The sequence below is a fragment of the Mus caroli genome, unplaced genomic scaffold, assembly GCF_978045245.1.
Source record: "Mus caroli unplaced genomic scaffold, Mus_caroli_1 scaffold_7, whole genome shotgun sequence".
Taxonomy (NCBI): domain Eukaryota; kingdom Metazoa; phylum Chordata; class Mammalia; order Rodentia; family Muridae; genus Mus; species Mus caroli.
In genome coordinates this window covers 40895153-40909564 of record NW_028227262.1, presented here as the reverse complement: position 1 = coordinate 40909564, position 14412 = coordinate 40895153, and positions in this window count along the sequence as shown.

The following is a 14412-nucleotide window of genomic DNA, read 5'->3' as shown; positions in this document are numbered from 1 at the left end:
GAGATAACAGAACTAAACCATAGGGCATTGAGAGATACTAAGAATCTTAAGCCAAGTCTTAAAGTACACAAAATTCTCACACCAATGAATGGCAGCCTTATAACCCATATTTGGCCAAATGTATGGTAGGGATTAGAGCATAGAGTGATTACAAGCATAAACTCCTATGGCTAGGAGATGACTCTGTTGATGAAGTACCAGTTCTTTTATAAGGACCTAATCTTCAGAACTTATATAAAAAGCAAGAAGTGGTGTCTCAATCTTGTAACTGCAGCTAGGGAGGTACATGGGGTAGATAGGAAGATTGGTGAAGCTCATTGCCCAGTCACCTTAGCCTAATCCATGATCTTCATGTTCTATGACAGATACTAGCTCAAAAATATTAAGGTAGATGACTCAGCAGATAGAGCTTTTGCTAAGTAAGCCAGGTGATGTGTTTATGACTCTCAGAATCCATGTAAAGATGGAAAGAGAGAGCCAATTTGTCTTAGTTAGGGTTTTGTTGCTGTGAAGACATCATAACAAAGGCAATTCTTACAAAGGCAAACATTTCATTGGAGCTGGCTTACAGTTTCAAAGGTTCAGTCCATTATCATGTTAGAAAGTATGACATCGTACAGAAGACATGGTGCTGGAGGAGCCAAGGGTTCTACATCTTGATTCAAAGGTAGCCAGAAGATTCTCTTCCACAGGAAGCCAGGACACTCTCTTCCACAGGCAAGCAGGAGGCTCTCTTCTACACTGGTCAGAGCTCAAGAGCTAGGAGACTTCAAAGCCCACCCCAACAGTGACACACTTCTTCCAACAAAGCCACACCTATTGTAACAAGGCCATACCTCCTAATAATGATACTCCCAATGGACCTAGCATATTCAAACCATCACACAACTCCCCCAAATTATCTTCTAGCCATCTACACTCATATACATGCATGCATGAATACACACACACACCTAGACTAATTAAGTAAGTGGAGATGAAAAGTGGTGAAGGAAAGGCACCCAAAGTCAACCTCCACAGTCTTGCACAAACATATTAATGTGCATCTAAATGTTCATGAGCACACACCACACTAAATAAAAATCACACACACACACACACACACACACACTTTACACTTTATATCTGATTCTTCTGTGCAATTCTGTACTTTTAAGCAAATGTTATATTCTTTCTGTATAAGTTCCAAAGTTATTAGGGCCAGGTGTTTGTTAAAATTTATAACCTCTCAAAATTAGACTAAACAGTCCATAATATACCCAGCAGGTTCTGGGAAGGAGCTCATGATCAAGCACATTAATATATTTGAATCAAAACATATAGTCACTAACTCTACATGGATTAAATAAAGACATTGGGTAGGCTTGTGTGGTTGTTCATATGTGGTTGTCCATAGGCTCATATGTTTGAATGATTGGTTCCCAGTTGGTGGATTGTTTAGGAAAGATTAGAAAATGTGGCCTTATTGAAGGATAAATGACACAGGAGGTGAGCCAAAAGCCTGTGTCAAAACCAGTCTGTCTGTCTGTCTGTCTGTCTGTCTGTCTGTCTCTGTGTGTGTGTGTGTGTGTGTGTGTGTGTGTGGCCTGCTGCCATGTTTCCTGATATGATGGAAATGGACTAACCCTCTGAAATTATAAGCAAGTCTTCAATTATGTGGTTTCTTTATAAGTTGTCTTGGTCATGGTGTCTCTTTTTTTTTAATTTTTAATATTTTTATTACATATTTTCCTCAATTACATTTCCAATGCTATCCCAAAAGTCCCCCATAGCGCCCCCCACTTCCCTACCCACCCATTCCCATTCTTTTGGCCCTGGCATTCCCCTATATTGGGGCATATAAAGTTTGCAAGTCCAATGGGCCTCTCTTTCCATTGATGGCCGACTAGGTCATCTTTCGATACATATGCAGCTAGAGACAAGAGCTCCGGGGTTCTGGTTAGTTCATCATGTTGTTCCAACAATAGGGTTGCAGATCCCTTTAGCTCCTTGGGTACTTTCTCTAGCTTCTCCATTGGGAGCCCTGTGATACATCCAATAGCTGACTGTGAACATCCACTCCTGTGTTTGCTAGGCCCCGGCATCGTCTCACAAGAGACAGCTATATTTGGGTCCTTTCAGCAAAATCTTGCTAGTGTATGCAATGGTGTCAGCGTTTAGAAGCTGATTATGGGATGGATCCCTGGATATGGCAGTCTCTAAATGGTCCATCCTTTCATCACAGCTACGAACTTTGTCTCTGTAACTCCTTCCCTGGGTGTTTTGTTCCCAATTCTAAGAAGGTGCACAGTGTCCACACTTTGGTCTTCATTCTTCTTGAGTTTCATGCATTTATCAAATTGTATCTTATATCTTGGGTATCCTAAGTTTTGGGCTAATATCCACTTATCAGTGAATACATATTGTGTGAGTTCTTTTGTGATTGTGTTACTTCACTCAAGATGATGCCCTCCAGGTCCATCCATTTGGCTAGGAATTTCATAAATTCATTCTTTTTAATAGCTGAGTAGTACTCCATTGTGTAAATGGACCATAATTCCTGTATCCATTCCTCTGTTGAGGGACATCTGGGTTCTTTCCAGCTTCTGGCTATTATAAATAAGGCTGCTATGAACATAGTGGAGCATGTGTCCTTCTTACCGGTTGAGACATCTTCTGGATATATGCCCAGGAGAGGTATTGCTGGATCCTCCGGTAGTACTATGTCCAATTTTCTGAGGAACCGCCAGACTGATTTCCAGAGTGGTTGTACAAGCTTGCAATCCCACCAACAATGGAGGAGTGTTCCTCTTTCTCCACATCCTCGCCAGCATCTGCTGTCACCTGAATTTTTGATCTTAGCCATTCTGACTGGTGTGAGGTGGAATCTCAGGGTTGTTTTGATTTGCATTTCCCTGATGATTAAGGATGTTGAACATTTTTTCAGGTGCTTCTCTGCCATTCGGTATTCCTCAGGTGAGAATTCTTTGTTCAGTTCTGAGCCCCATTTTTAATGGGGTTATTTGATTTTCTGGAGTCCAAATTCTTGAGTTCTTTATATATATTGGATATTAGTCCCTTATCTGATTTAGGATAGGTGAAGATCCTTTCCCAATCTGTTGGTGTTTTTTTTGTCTTATTGATGGTGTCTTTAGCCTTGCAGAAGCTTTGTAGTTTCATGAGGTCCCACTTGTCAATTCTCGATCTTACAGCACAAGCCATTACTGTTCTATTCAGGAATTTTTCCCCTGTGCCCATATCTTCAATGCTTTTCCCCACTTTCTCCTCTATAAGTTTCAGGGTCTCTGGTTTTATGTGAAGTTCCTTGATCCACTTAGACTTGACCTTAGTACAAGGAGATAGGAATGGATCGATTCGCATTCTTCTACATGTTAACAACCAGTTGTGCCAGCACCATTTGCTGAAAATGCTGTCTTTCTTCCACTGGATGTTTTTAGCTCCCTTGTCGAAGATCAAGTGACCGTAGGTGTGTGGGTTCATTTCTGGGTCTTCAATTCTATTCCATTGGTCTATTTGTCTGTCACTATACCAGAACCATGCAGTTTTTATCACAATTGCTCTGGAGTAGAGCTTTAGGTCCGGCATGGTGATTCCACCAGAGGTTCTTTTATCCTTGAGAAGAGTTTTTGCTATCCTAGGTTTTTTGTTATTCCAGATGAATTTGCAGATTGCACTTTCTAATTCGTTGAAGAATTGATTTGGAATTTTGATGGGGATTGCATTGAATCTGTAGATTGCTTTTGGCAAGATAGCCATTTTTACAATGTTGATCCTGCCAATCCATGAGCATGGGAGATCTTTCCATCTTCTGAGATCTTCTTTAATTTCTTTCTACAGAGACTTGAAGTTTTTATTATACAGATCTTTCACTTCCTTAGTTAGAGTCACACCAAGATATTTTATATTATTTGTGACTATTGAGAAGGGTGTTGTTTCCCTAATTTCATTCTCAGCCTGTTTATTCTTTGTGTAGAGAAAGGCCATTGATTTGTTTGAGTTAATTTTATATCCAGCAACTTCACCGAAGCTGTTTATCAGGCTTAGGAGTTCTCTGGTGGAATTTTTAGGGTCACTTATATATACTATCATATCATCTGCAAAGAGTGATATTTTGACTTCATCTTTTCCAATTTGTATCCCTTTGATCTCCTTTTGTTGTCGAATTGCTCTGGCTAGGACTTCAAGTACAATGTTGAATAGGTATGGAGAAAGTGGACAGCCTTGTCTAGTCCCTGATTTTAGAGGGATTGCTTCAAGCTTCTCACCATTTACTTTGATGTTGGCTACTGGTTTGCTGTAGATTGCTTTTATCATGTTTAGGTATGGGCCTTGAATTCCTGATCTTTCCAAGACTTTTATCATGAATGGGTATTGGATCTTGTCAAATGCCTTTTCCGCATCTAACGAGATGACCATGTGGTTTTTGTCTTTGAGTTTGTTTATATACTGGATTACATTGATGGATTTCCGTATATTGAACCATCCCTGCATCCCTGGGATGAAACCTACTTGGTCAGGATGGATGATTATTTTGATGTGTTCTTGGATTCGGTTAGCAAGAACTTTATTGAGGATTTTTGCATCAATATTCATAAGGGAAATTGGTCTGAAGTTTTCTATCTTTGTTGGGTCTTTTTGTGGTTTAGGTATCAGAGTAATTGTGGCTTCATAGAATGAGTTGGGTAGAGTACCTTCTGTTTCTATTTTGTGGAATAGTTTGTGAAGAACTGGGATTAGATCTTCTTTGAAGGTCTGATAGAACTCTGCACTAAACCCATCTGGTCCTGGGCTTTTTTTAGTTGGGAGACTATTAATGACTGCTTCTATTTCTTTGGGGGATATAGGGCTGTTTAGATCATTAACCTGATCTTGATTCAACTTTGCTACCTGGTATCTGTCTAGGAACTTCTCCATTTCATCCAGGTTCTCCAGTTTTGTTGAGTATAGCCTTTGGTAGAAGGATCTGATGGTGTTTTGGATGTCTTCAGGATCTGTTGTTATGTCTCCTTTTTCATTTCTGATTTTGTTAATTAGGATGCTTTCCCTGTGCCCTCTAGTGAGTCTGGCTAAGGGTTTATCTATCTTGTTGATTTTCTCAAAGAACCAGCTCCTTGATTGGTTGATTCTTTGAATAGTTTTTCTTGTTTCCACTTGGTTGATTTAGACCCTGAGTTTGAATATTTCCTGCCTTCTACTCCTCTTGGGTGAATTTGCTTCCTTTTGTTCTACTGCTTTTAGGTATGTTGTCAAGCTGCTAATGTGTGCTCTCTCTAGTTTCCTTTTGGAGGCACTCAGAGCTATGAGTTTTCCTCTTAGAAATGCTTTCATTGCGTCCCATAAGTTTGGGTATGTTGTGGCTTCATTTTCATTGAACTCTAAAAAGTCCTTAATTTCTTTCTTTATTCCTTCCTTGACCAAGGTATCATTGAGAAGAGTGTTGTTCAGTTTCCACGTGAAGGTTGGCTTTCTATTATTTATTTTGTTATTGAAGACCAGCCTTAGTCCATTGTGATCTGATAGGATGCATGGGACAATTTCAATATTTTTGTATCTGTTGAGGCCTCTTTTGTGACCAATTATGTGGTCAATTTTGGAGAAGGTACCATGAGGTGCTGAGAAGAAGGTATATCCTTTTGTTTTAGGATAGAATGTTCTGTAGATATCTGCCAGATCCATTTGATTCATAATTTCTCTTAGTTTCTCTGTGTCCCTGTTTAGTTTCTGTTTCCATGATCTGTCCATTGGTGAAAGTGGTGTGTTGAAGTCTCCCACTATTATTGTATGAGGTGCAATGTGTGCTTTGAGATTTACTAAAGTTTCTTTAATGAATGTGGCTGCCTTTGTATTTGGAGCATAGATATTCAGGTTTGATAGTTCCTCTTGGAGGATTTTACCTTTGATGAGTATGAAGTGTCCCTCCCTGTCTTTTTAATGACTTTGGGTTGGAAGTCAATCTTATCAGATATTAGAATGGCTACTCCAGCTTGTTTCTTCATACCATTTGCTTGGAAAATTGTTTTCCAGCCTTTCATTCTGAGGTAGTGTCTATCTTTTTCTCTGAGATGAGTTTCCTGTAAGCAGCAAAATGTTGGGTCTTGTTTGTGTAGCCAGTTTGTTAGTCTATGTCTTTTTATCGGGGAGTTGAGTCCATTGATATTAAGAGATATTAAGGGAAAGTAATTGTTATTTCCTGTTATTTTTGTTGTTAAAGTTGGCATTCTGTTCATGTGGCTGTCTTCTTTTAGGTTTGTTGAGGGATTACCTTCTTGTTGTTTCTAGGGCATGGTTCCTGACCTTATACTGGTTTTTTTCTGTTATTATCCTTTGAAGGGCTGGATTCATGGAGAGATAATGTGTGAATTTGGTTTTTTCGTGGAATACTTTGGTTTCTCCATCTATGTTAATTGAGAGTTTGGCTGGGTATAGTAGCCTGGGCTGGAATTTGTGTTCTTTTAGTGTCTGTATAACATCCGTCCAGGATCTTCTGGCTTTCATAGTCTCTGGTGAAAAATCTGGTGTAATTCTGATAGGCTTGCCTTTATATGTTACCTGGCCTTTTTCTCTTACTGCTTTTAGTATTCTATCTTTATTTAGAGCATTTGTTGTTCTGATTATTATGTGTTGGGAGGTATTTCTTTTCTGGTCCAGTCTATTTGGAGTTCTGCAGGCTTCTTGTATGTTCATGGGCATCTCTTTCTTTAGATTTGGGAAGTTTTCTTCTATAATTTTGTTGAAGATGTTTGCTGGTCCTTTGAGTTGAAAATCTTCATTCTCATCCACTCCTATTATCCGTAGGTTTGGTCTTCTCATTGTGTCCTGTATTTCTTGGATGTTTTGAGTTAGGATCTTTTTGCATTTTACATTTTCCTTGATTGTTGTGCCGATGTTCTCTATGGAGTCTTCTGCACCTGAGATTCTCTCTTCCATCTCTTGTATTCTGTTGCTGATGCTCGTATCTATGGTTCCAGATTTCTTTCCTAGGGTTTCTATCTCCAGTGTTGCCTCATTTTGGGTTTTCTTTATTGTGTCTACTTCCCTTTTTAGGTCTAGTATGGTTTTGTTCATTTCCATCATCTGTTTGGATGTGTTTTCCTGTTTTTCATTAAGGACTTCTACCTGTTTGATTAGGTTATCCTGATTTTCTTTAAGGATTTGTAACTCTTTAGCAATGTTCTCCTGCAATTCTTTAAGGGATTTTTGTGCTTCCTCTTTACTGTCTTCTACCTGTTTACCAGTGTTCCTTTGTATTTCTTTAAGTGTGTTATTAAAGTCCTTCTTGAAGTCCTCTACCATCATCAGGAGATATGCTTTTAGATCTGTGTCTAGCTTTTCCGGTGTGTTGGGGTGCCCTGGACTGGGCGAAGTGGGAGTGCTGGGTTCTGATGATGGTGAGTGGTCTTGGTTTCTGTTAGTAAGATTATTACGTTTACCTTTCGCCATCTGGTAATCTCTGGGGTTAGTTGTTGTCGTTGTCACTGTTTAAAGATTGGAGCAGAAGCTGTGTTCCACTCACCAGCAGTCTCAAAATCCTGTGGTGGGGGTCGTGGGTAGCTGGCGGTACCCTGGTGCTGGTCCAGCCGGAAGAGGCCTGTGGTCCTACTCAGGCTGGTTTTCTGCTTCCCTAACTAATGCAGTCTCAGGTCTCGCGCGCAATTGGATTGGAGCAGAAGCTGTGTTCCACTCTCTAGAAGTCTTAAGATCCTGTGGCGGGTGTTGTGGGTAGCTGGCGAGTGTCAGCCGACCCTGCGCCCTAGCTACCCCGGTGCTTTTCTGACCGGAAGAGGCTTGTGGCCCTATGTAGGCCGGATTTCTCTCTCCCCAACCAGAGCAGTCTCAGGTCCCACGTGATTGGACTGGAGCAGAAGCTGTGTTCCACTCACCAGCAGTCTCAAAATCCTGTGGCGGGGGTCGTGGGTAGCTGGCGGGTGTGAGCCGACCCTGTGCTCTAGCTACCCCGGTGCTGATCCGGCTGGATGAGGCCTGTGGCCCTACTCAGGCCGGTTTCTGCTTCCCTAACTAATGCAGTCTCAGGTCCCACGCGCAAATGGATTGGAGCAGAAGCTGTGTTCCACTCACCAGAAGTCTTAAGATCCTGTGGCGGGTGTTGTGGGTAGCTGGCGAGTGTCAGCTGACCCTGCGCCCTAGCTACCCCGGTGCTTTTCTGACCGGAAGAGGCTTGTGGCCCTATGTAGGCTGGATTTCTCTCTCCCCAACCAGAGCAGTCTCAGGTCCCGCGTGATTGGACTGGAGCAGAAGCTGTGTTCCACTCACCAGCAGTCTCAAAATCCTGTGGCGGGGGTCGTGGGTAGCTGGCGGGTGTCAGCCGACCCTGCGCTCTAGCTACTCCGGTGCTGATCCGGCCAGATCGGTCATGGTGTCTCTTAACAGCAATAGAATAGTAACTGAAACAGCCTGTGTCAATTCAGACTAGGTTTATGACATTGAATACCTTTGCACCAACTTAAAAAAAAATCATTCCTTCAGAGCTGTTTGAAAATCAGAATTGCAACGAGAATGTGAACCTACAGTCCTTTCTCTAAGAAGCAGGAGGAACCAATGAATCATTGTCTATAAACCTTTGTTCAGAGTCTGGGCAAGTAGTAAATGCTATAAAAGAATTCGGAGAGGTGGGGGGGGGCAGGCAGGCCTGCCAGTGTTCCAAACTGGATGGCAAATAAATTTAGGAGTTATTATTCTGTAAAATGCAAGCAAAGGTAAGATTTGATATTTGGGATATAAAGTATCTAAAGGCTAGAGGCTTATGTATGAAGGCTTGGGGCCAGGTGATAGTGGCTAATATAACTGCATCATATGATCTCTGCCTTATCAATGGTCTAATTAATTGGACTTAAAATGTACTAGGAGGTGATAGAAACTAAGAAAATAGGGACTGATAGGTGGAAATGTGTCACTGGAGTATGCTTTTATAGAGTATCTTAACCTGCTCTCTCTCTCTCTCTCTCTCTCTCTCTGTTTCTCTCTGTGTATCTGTATCTGTCTCTATCTCTCTGCCTCTGTTTCTGTATTTCTGTCTCTCTCCTCTCCTCTCCTCTCCTCTCCTCTCCTCTCCTCTCCTCTCCTCTCCTCTCCTCTCCTCTCCTCTCCTCTCCTCTCCTTTCCTCTCCTCTCCCTTCTCTCCCTCTCCCCCTCCCCCTCTCTCTTTCATTCCTGAGCTATGAGATGAATAATCGTATTACTCCACAACCTTATCACCATGATGCTTCACCTTTTCATGGCCCAAAAACAAAGCAGTGGATTAACTACAAACAGAAACACCTAAAGTCATTAATCGACATAAATCTCTCCTCTTTTTAAGTTATTCTATTGGGTGTTGTTTCATGTCTACAAAACATCTGACTCACCCCCTCCCTATCACACACAAAATGTTAACAGGTAGCAGTACCATTGCTGTGACTAAAACTGACCATAACAAACATTTTGAACTGATTCATGAGCAGGATTTAGACAAGTCTGGCAGTGTGGGCTCAAGAGGCCTTTACATGCTGTAAGTAGATCTTAATGCACAATTCATGTTTATGTTCAGAAGACTGGAGTGCTGATAAGCATGCAGACAGTAAACACCAAGCTCATGATATTTCAGGTGAGAATGAGGGCTCTATTGAAGACTAGAATCCATTCATTACATTGTGGCAAAGAATATTTCTTTCCATCTCCAGAAACAATCTTATAGAAAGCTGAGTTTAAAGCTGATGATCTAATTACTTAAGCATTGGAATGAACAAGGCAGTCTAGCATTCAACCTGTGGTATGGTTATTACTGGCTACCTTTAGCCAGATTTATAGAGAGAACTTGAGAGTGTGAAGGTTTGAAAAACGTCAAGTTCGGCCTGAAAAGAGCCATATGCCAACTTCGTTCTTCCTGAATAAGCATGTTTACTGCTGCTGCTATTGCCTGTGGACATCAAACTGTAAACTCTGCTCACTTTCAAAGGGGACTCACACTAGCAACTCTCTATGGAGCTCATAGACTAGAACTACTTCATTGGTATCTCTTCTCCTGAGGCTGCCAGCATCTTTTCTTTTATGTACTGTGTGTTTATTTTTACTTCTACTTACAGATTTGAGGAAGATTTGGAGAAAAGCGATTAAGCGGTAATTATAGATCCCTTTTTAATGTAACCACTTTATAAAGGAGTGAAATTTCTATTTTTTTTTACTGAAAATAAATTTCTATACAATATATTCTGAATAGTTTCTCCTCCACCAACTCCTCTGAGTTCCTCCCCATGTTCCCTCCAATCCAGATTCACACCCTTTCTGTCTCTTATTATAAAACCAACTGGCATCTATGGAATAAATAGTAAAGTAAAATAAGACAAAACAAAAACAAATAAATTGGAATATCACAAAATAAGCAAACAGAAGAAAAAGAGCCAAAGAGTCTAGGCACATAGACACACACACATGCACAAACAAAAACCCCATAAGAATACAAAACCAGAAGCCACAATATATACACAAAAGGTTTAAAAAAAAATCCCTGATAAAAATTCCATTGAGTTCAATTTGTGCTATCCATCTACTGTTGGGCATGGGGCTTACCCTTAAAGCTCATGTTTGTAAGTCCACATAGACTCCATTGTAGAAAACTAATCTTCCATTTGAGAGTAGTTATCAATTGGAGATAGCCTCTAGGTTAGGCATGGGGGTTTAGGCCCACTTATCCTGTCTGGGATGAGACTCCACGTAATATAAACCTATCTAGACCATGTATACACACTGGTATATAGTCTCTGTGAGCTCATAAGTGTGTACACTGTGCTGTTTAGAAGGCCTTTCTTCCTTGGTGTCCTTCATGCCATTTGGCTCCTACCATACTTGGTTTTTTGTTTTTTTTTAACTTTCTCTTCTGAAATGTTTCCTAAGTTCAGAGGGGAGGAATCTGATGGAGACATTTCACTTAGGACTGAGTGTTTTAATGTTTTCTGCTCTCTGTATGTTATCTGGATGTGGGTCTCAGTATCTGTTCTCATCTACTACAGGAGGGAGCTTTTCTGGTCAAGGCTGAATAAGGCACATATGTATTAATATAGCAGAATGTCATTTAGAGTCATTCTATTGCTGTTTTCTTTTAGCAAATCAGTAGTATTTGGTTTTCCTCTAGGTCCATGACCACCCAAGTAGTGTTGGGTTTGGATTTTATCTCATGGGATGGGCATTAAGCAATTTAGATATTGGTTGGTTTTCCACAAGATTCGTGTCACTTTTGTACCAGTTTACCTTTTAAGCAGGTCACAATTGTATGTTGTGAGTTTATAGGTGGGTTGGTGCTCACCTTTTTTCTTTTGGTAGCATGCAGAGTACCTTCTAGTACCATCAGCACTAGTCTGTAAGGATGAAGGCTTTACAAAGGCACCAACTTGACTTCTCTGAGTTCAGTGAGGTGTATATGTGTTCTTTGGCAATGGGGCTCACTCTCAGCTTGTGGAAGCAACCAATATCCTTGGTAATAGACTGGGTTGTGTAGGTGTTCCCATGGGACACAATTGCCCAACAATTCAGTTGGCTATAACCTGTTTCCATTACTGGAAGCTTCATTTGGTGATGAGAGATGTCCAGTTGGGACTATGTGCCCATCCCTCTGTTGGTAAATTCATTTAGATCACTTAAAACATGTATATACTTTAGAAGGTTTCTACTATATTAGATTTTCATACAACCCTTCAAATGGCCTTTAAATTTCATTGTCCCTTTCCATATTTCCTTCCTTATCTCTTCTTTCCTATCCCCCAAATTTGATCCTCCCCATTGTGCCCCCTGCCCCTTGTCTAACCATAATTATCTATAGTTTTTCACATTCCTAAGGAGCTATATTCACTTACTTTATACATAACCTCTGTGTTTTATGGAATATAGCTTGCTTATCAATGACTTAACAACTACTATCTACATATAAGCAAATATATATTAAATTTGTCTTCTGGGTTACCTCATTCAGGATGATTCTTGTTCTAGCTCTATCCATTTACCTGAAAATTTCATTATTTCTTTTTTTTTTTTTTTTTTTGGTTTTTTTTCGAGACAGGGTTTCTCTGTATAGCTCTGGCTGTCCTGGAACTCACTTTGTAGACCAGGCTGGCCTCGAACTCAGAAATCCGCCTGCCTCTGCCTCCCGAGTGCTGGGATTAAAGGCGTGCCCAAGATTTAAGATACAATTTGCTAAACGCATGAAACTCAAGAAGAATGAAGACCAAAGTGTGGACACTGTGCACCTTCTTAGAATTGGGAACAAAACACCCAGGGAAGGAGTTACAGAGACAAAGTTCGTAGCTGTGATGAAAGGATGGACCATTTAGAGACTGCCATATCCAGGGATCCATCCCATAATCAACTTCTAAACGCTGACACCATTGCATACACTAGCAAGATTTTGCTGAAAGGACCCAAATATAGCTGTCTCTTGTGAGACGATGCCGGGGCCTAGCAAACACAGGAGTGGATGTTCACAGTCAGCTATTGGATGTATCACAGGGCTCCCAATGGAGAAGCTAGAGAAAGTACCCAAGGAGCTAAAGGGATCTGCAACCCTATTGTTGGAACAACATGATGTACTAACCAGAACCCCGGAGCTCTTGTCTCTAGCTGCATATGTATCGAAAGATGGCCTAGTCAGCCATCAATGGAAAGAGAGGCCCATTGGACTCGCAAACTTTATATGCCCCAATATAGGGGAATGCCAGGGCCAAAAGAATGGGAATGGGTGGGTAGGGAAGTGGGGGGCGCTATGGGGGACTTTTGGGATAGCATTGGAAATGTAATTGAGGAAAATATGTAATAAAAATATTAAAAAAAAAAAAAAAGCGTGCGCCACCACGCCCGGCTCCATTATTTCATTTTTTAATGGTTGAGTAATATTTCATTGTGTAAATTACCACTTTTTCTTTATCTACTTATTTATTGGTGAACATCTACACTTTTCCCCATTTCTGGCTATTATGAATACAGCAGCAATGAACATGATTGAGCAAGTGTTCCTGTGGTGAGATGAAGCATCCTTTTGATATATCAAATGACTGGATCTTGAGGTAGATCTATTCCCTGATACCTGAGGAATCATCACACTAATTTCCATAGTGGCTATATAAGTTTTCAGTCCTACCAGTAATGGTTCAGTTCTCCTTACTCCGTATCCTTACCAGCATGAACTGTTTTTTGTTCTATTGATCTTGGCTGTTCTGACTAGAGAAGATGAAATGTCAAAATTGTCTTGATTTCTATTTCCTGAATAATAAAAGAACTTCTGGAAGTATCAGCATCCCCGATCTCAAATTACACTACTAAACTATAATAATAAAATCAGCATGGTATTATTAGCCCCAAGAAAAACATATTGAATAATAGAATCAAATTGAAGACTCAGACTAAGTCCATATACCTGAAATTTTTATACAGAAGCCAGAAATACACACAGGAAATTTTTTTAAATCTTCAACACCAGCATCAGACTGGACTGCTGCATGTAGAAGAATGCAAATAGATCCATATTTATTACCCTACACAACTCAACTCCACAGAGATCAAAGACCTCAATCTAAAACCAGACACACTGAACCTGATAGAAGAGAAAGCAGGGGATAACCTTGAATTCATTCAAACAAGAAAAGACTATCTGAATAGGACATCAACAGCACAGACACATAAATGGGGTCTCATGAAACTGAAAAGCTTCTGTTTGGCAAAATAGACAAAGTAGTAAGCTACAGAATAGAATTGAGAAAGATTTGTACCAACTGCACATCTGAAATAACTTTAAAAAAGAAATGGAAAGAAAAGAAAAGAAAAGCTAGATCGAAAAACCAAATAACCCAAAAAGAGGTACAGATCTAAACAGAGTTTTTTAAAAACACAAATGGATAAGAAGCATTTAAAGAAATGTTCAGCATCCCCAGTCATGAGGCTGCCAGCCTTTTAACTGAGTATTCAACTGGTCTTCTGGTTCTTAAGAATTCAGAGTTTTCATTGTTGGGCAGCATAGCCTCCAATTCTGTTCCTTTAGTGAGCTCTACATACATAGTAGCTCTAGTACACTGTGTCCCTTCTAGTCACTGTGTATACTTAATAGTTTCTGCTACATTTCAACATGGCTTTTACTTTTCACTGACTTTGCTCTACCCACCCCAGTGATACACAGAAACAATTAAGTTCACATATGCTCAACTTGATAACCACTTTTCATGTGTCTTCAATATCCAGAAGAACTTCAAATATCTTCATAAGTGTACACCTACCAGACTTTGTAAACAATCGCGGGCAAGAGGATATGGAAACCACTCCTGACCAGGTGATGCTGATATTGTAAGAATTTTATCTCTCACCTTCTCATTGTGTTTGTTCTACTGATCACTGCAGGAACCATTCAGAATTTACCTCTTCTATAATATAACCCAATGC